This window comes from Sapajus apella, unplaced genomic scaffold, assembly GCF_009761245.1.
Source record: "Sapajus apella isolate SASKATOON/1434 unplaced genomic scaffold, GSC_monkey_1.0 scaffold32, whole genome shotgun sequence".
In the NCBI taxonomy this organism is placed as follows: domain Eukaryota; kingdom Metazoa; phylum Chordata; class Mammalia; order Primates; family Cebidae; genus Sapajus; species Sapajus apella.
The window spans coordinates 19,264,731-19,270,730 of NW_022436972.1; positions in this window are offsets into that span (position 1 = coordinate 19,264,731).

Genomic DNA, 6,000 nt, shown 5'->3' on the forward strand with positions numbered 1-6,000 from the left:
TAAAAAGAAGAAAAAAGGAAATGAAAAACTAAACAATGATAAATATCAAAACAAATCTGTTCAACATGTATACGTGTGATGACACGCCTCTCTTACACTCTGAAAAGGGAATATATTTATTAGTCTTTAGTTCCTAGAGACAAGAAGGTAGGCTTTTTATTCCGAACTAGCAGAAAAGTAGGAAATGTTAGTTATTCATAAGTGATTACAAGTGGGACAAAATTAAGACAACTAAACATTTCCAAGGCTGAAGAACAAGAAGAGTGATTTGCGTGAAAATGTAACACTACATTTATTCTTCTAATGTAATCACCAGAGAACTTGACTATGATTAATTAGCCCTGCACTTCTCTGAAATAGAATGTGGAAGCTATGACTCACTTTGGCCCTGATCCTCTCCGCCAAATAGACCTAAGTCTGAAAACTTATTGGGACCACTCAAAAAAAAAATCTTGTCAAACTTAGAATTATTATCACTGTCATGAGGCAAATATCAAGTTAGCTCCATTTATATTAAGCATAATAAATAAAATATTGAAAAACTATTAGTGCATTTATATAACACTCTGCTTTGAGAAATTTGCTTTAGTAGCTTTGAAAGACAAAATATTCTGCCTTAGATGAGAATTTTTTTTATTTGATTTAAATACCAGCTTCTTTTGCTAATAGCTTTGAGTAATTTTACTTGGTTCTAAGAATTTGAGCAAAGTACAGCTAGCCACTTGTAGGTAGGCAATAATGTACATATAAAGCATACCCTAACCATGTTTTCACATTTTTTTGAAACAGAGTGATTAAATCCAGAAACATCCAACCTATTTATCTTGCTACAGCAAGGAAAGCAGAAGGAATGTCGAAGGAAGATACTGAAGTTGATATTTATTGAGCAACAATTTTGTGCTGAGTGCTGTCACACATTCATCACAATAACAGCTATTTATGTCTCAATAACCATAGAGGAAACTGAACCTCAAAGGTAAATTTGACCAATTCTACCAAGCTAAGGAGAAGAATCAGAATACAAACATGAATATGTGAATGTTAAACTTTTACTGTTTCTTATTTCCACTGTTCTAAAGATCAGAAAATATTTTCTATAAGGATCCAAATAGTACATGTCTTAGGTTCTGTTGTATGAAAACAGCCATAGGCAATAAGCAAATAAGTAAATGTGACTATGTTCCAATAAAACTTTATTTACAAAAACAGACTCTGGGTTAGATTTGAGCCATGGACTATGTAGTTAGCCAATCCCCAGATGCTGCCATCCAACAACAGTAACAATCATTACCACAAATACAACAACCACAACATATACTACTACCCTCCTACCACCATCACATCTATTTATTTGAGCCCTTAGTAAATGTTAAGTATTATGATATATATTTTAATATATTCTTATAATGCAAACAATACACAGTGGTTATCACCATCATCTCCATTCTCTATATAGGGAAACCAGAGATTAAGTGACCTACCCAAGCTCACACATGGTAAGTAATAGAGCTGGGTTTTGAATCGACATCTGTATTCTCAGCCACTTGCTCTATTTCCTCCCTACCCCGAAAGAATGAAGGCACAGCTCTACTGTGCTGGAGTCACGCCTGTGACTGCCTTGCCTTAGTTAGACTGAAGAATGAAGCTCAGCAGAGCTCTAACTTTGGGAAGGATACAGTTCTTTGCAAAGTCTCCAACTTACAATGCAGGGTAAATCAGACTTCGCTGAATAAACACAATTTCAACTCATAAGTAGAAGTGTTGATAAGTGATCACCAACATGGTTAATTCTCTAAAGGAAATTCTTGACTAGTAAGACAGAACCATAATATATTGATTGCTGTCTTTTCTCTTAGCTCACCTCATGCACAGAGAATGTATCTAACATTAAGTTCCTTCTAAATGAAAGGAAGAATGCATAAACTCTATATCCTTTATGTTTGTTTGTTTGAGATGGAGTTTTGCTTTTGTTGCCCAGTCTGGAGTGCAATGGCACCATCTTGGCTCACTGCAACCTCCGCCTCCTGGGTTCAAGCAATTCTCCTGCCTTAGCCTCCTGAGTAGCTGGGATTCCAGGCATGCACCATCATGCCTGGCTAATTTTTTGTATTTTTAGTAGAGATAGCGTTTCATCATCTTAGTCAGGCTGGTCTCGAACTCCTGACCTCGTGATCTGCCTGCCTCAGCCTCCCAAAGTGCTGGGATTACAGGCGTGAGCCCGGCCTGTCCTTTATATTTGTAGATGTTCAAAAATAAATTTCTTACATACCATTTCTATTTTGTATGCTAATAAATAAAAGAATATATTTTGACTGGAAAAAAATTACTATTTAAGGTAAATGTTATAGATATTAATACAAATCAGAAAGATTGAAAAATCTCCAAGTTCCTTCAGAGAACATAGATCTTATTGTCAGGATATACATGGAAATGAGAAAATGGGGATCATTGTTTTGAATCAATGTCAAATAGCCCTCACGGAAGCTCAGAGACATATAACCCTCTCCACACCAAATCAAAGGCTGCCAGAGGGATGCAGGCACAAGTTCTTCTGTTTTCATCACAGACCTCAATCATCCCTAGCACTCAGCTACTCTCTGTCAACCTGTTTCACTCTGTGCCTCTTTCACTCATCTTCCCTCTACCTGCTGGTTTCCATTTGGTTTCTTTTTGCATATAGCATGTGCTCACTTACGGTCCACCATGAACCCTCTACCTCACGGACTTCCATCTTCTACAGCTGCCACTAATTACATGAACTTCTCTGTACTGACTTTTATAGACTTCAAGCTGGTTAGGTTGGCCCATGTTCTCCCTACGTGAGCAGAGACTTTGTTCTGAGCTCCCTTTGTAGTCTACTGAGCAGATGTGGCCAGATGCCTTTCCCAATTCCACCAGCTGTGGTGAGCTACGCAGAATATTCTCACAATTGAATTGCTTGACAGAAGAGTTTTCACACAGAGGGCTAGGGTATCCATCACTGGGTCTGAATGCTAATCAATACCTTATCTGAAAAGAGAGAAAATCTATTGTTTGACTCTTCTGGCAAGGGTAGCCACCTCTTTCAACCAGCATTCCCATTTCTTAACTTACACTCTTTCCTTCTAATACAGTTATTTCCAATTTCCTATGCATAACCTCATCTGCAAAACAGAACCCTCACAGGTTAACGCTTTAAAGAATACAACCAAAAAGTGAGCCAGCCAATTTTCTTTTATGGGGTTATCTGCAAAATACTTGTTGCTAAGAAAAAAAGAAAAAAAAAAAACACACACACACAAAAAAACCCAGAAGCTTGAATCCGAAACCCTGGGAAAACAATGGATGGGAGATGAATCAACCTCAATGATGGTTTTCCAAGGCTTGCCCTGAGAATTGTGATTTGAAGACCACAACAAGCAATCATAGTACACTACAATTAAAACTGCCATGTTATAATCTAATGAAAATTGAACAATTTAGAAAAATCTGCCAAGCCCCATTGGAGGAGAAAATCACTTAGTAGCTGAAACATTTGTGTCATTCAGGCAACAGAGTCCGATAACCATCAGATCCGTCTAATGTCATAATTTGTAACCATGAGAGCAAAACATAGGATGACTCCTTATCTGCAGCCCCCTGGAGGGTGGCCAGATTATGCCCCTGAGCAGAGAAAACCATGGATTTAATTCCCTACAAACCACAACTCTAAGAATAAATAAGGGAATTAGACATTATTAAAAATAAGGGAATATAATATTTTCCCTTGTGGTACAATGAGAATTAGTCATTTCATATCCTTTAGGTTCAGAACAATAGGAAAAAGTTATGCAATAGAGAGCTCGGGTACTTTACTTGTAGAGAATATCGCAACGGCAAAGTTCACAGGAAGAACATTACATGAGGTTGTATTTTCAATCTAGTGCTAAACGATTTAGAAAAATATTTGAAAGATCATGGGCTTAGGAGTTACTCAGACATCACTACAAATTCTGCCACTATTATTTACTGGTTGTGTTAGAAAATTACTTAAACTCTATGAGGTACATCTGCTAAACGGGGATAATAATATCTTGCGGAGTTGTAAGAATTAGAGGTAATTTTTGAAGAGCATTTCAAACAGGGTCTGACCTATAATAGAACTTAATATGTGATGGTTATTAACATGACTAGCTAGAGGGCTTCTTTGCCCTCTAAAGAAGTAACTGCCTCTCAATGGGGCCCTCCTGACTAGCCATCAGAAAGGAGGACCAAAATGAGGACAGAGAGACCTCTAGAGCTAACATGCCTGAAGCAAAATTACCCAAGGTCTGGCAAGGTTCTCAGACAAATCTACCCCCATCTTGTTTCTCCCTTGGTGTTCTCATAAGAAGGCGGGTTATCAAAGGAAAACATAATCAACAAAGACAAATGCTGACTTACATCTGACTTATATGTAGATCTCACCACTGCTAAGAGAGTAGATCTTAAGTATTCTCACCCTTCCCGCATACACACTCACAGTAACTGTGTGTGGTGACTGGTATGTTAACTAATTTGATTGTGGCAATCATTACACAATGTATATGTACAGCAAATCATCTCATCATACATCTTGAATACATACAATTTTTATTTGTCAATTATATCTCAATATAACTAGAAAAAATTGGAAATGTACTTTATCGTTTTTCTAGAAGATTCACAATGTATTTTAAGATAAAACTTCTGGGAATTCCTGCAATAAAGAAGCAAGTTTAACTTAAAAAAAATCAATCACTGTTTTGGGCTGTTTTGCAAGTATGGGTGTAAAAGGGGAGGTCTCTCCTTTCCCTGCCTGCACCTGTTTCTAAAGGTGTAAGGGCTCCTTCCCACAAGGGACCAGGTAAACAGGTCTTTCATTCCTGCTGGGTTGTGTCATATCAGAAGCAGAGAAGATGAAGACTTTAACTGAAGTTGGGGTTGATAGCCTGATCCCAAGGTTACCCTGAGATTAGGAAAAGTACAGGGTATGAACTTTGACAAGTGAGAAACACTGTATCCTGCCCTATCTGAGCCCTGAAGGTTTGTAAGGCCTCTCTAGGCTGTCAGTGAATGGGAGAGAACAGAAAATCGGACACCCTGGCAAAGAGCCCTAGGCCTGAGCCTGGCTCAGAAGGAGTGAGCCTCCCAGCCTCCCACCACACGAACACCTCAAGGCTTCCAGACTACAACCTACAGATTCTTGTGAAAAAGGGGGTGAGGCCCCCTGCTACAGAGACCACAATGGGACCTTCCACTGACCTTTGAAGAGAAAGGGGAAAGCAGGCTCAAACTTACTTCATTTGGAAACACAAATTTTCAGCATCATTACTTACAGCAGTAACAAAAAGAAAGAATGAAGAACAGATATATTTCCTTTTCAAATCTGCCCTTTGATGATATAGTAGATGATCAATCCTGTCTGTTTGAGCAGAAGGAGACTGCATTCCATCCCAGATAAGCCATCCCTGGGCAGAATAATCCCCTTCTAACTGGAAAGTGTTATACTACTGACGGACACTGTCTGGGCATCAGCTATCAAGCCATCTCAGCCTTCCAGAACAGAGCTAGATAGAGAAATGAGTGAAAAGAGCTGCTAAGTAGCCAAAGTAGTTTTCATCAAGACCCATAGACTCAAGCCTGTCCTTAATACACCCACAACTGCTCCAGGGTTCAAGGACGTTAGCAGAAGCAGGACATATGGATGTAATAAGCAACAGTATGTTGCCTGCAACTTACAAACTTGAAGTCCCATGTGACCTGGAGTTCTTGTGAGGACAGGGGGATGAAGTGCTGTTAATAACTGATGTCTTGTTTGTCTTGTTTGTGAAACAAATTAGAAAAGAAGATTGGAGGCCGGGCGCGGTGGCTCAAGCCTGTAATCCCAGCACTTTGGGAGGCCGAGGCGGGTGGATCACGAGGTCAAGAGATCGAGACCATCCTGGTCAACATGGTGAAACCCCGTCTCTACTAAAAATAAAAAAAAATTAGCTGGGCATGGTGGTGCGTGCCTATAATCCC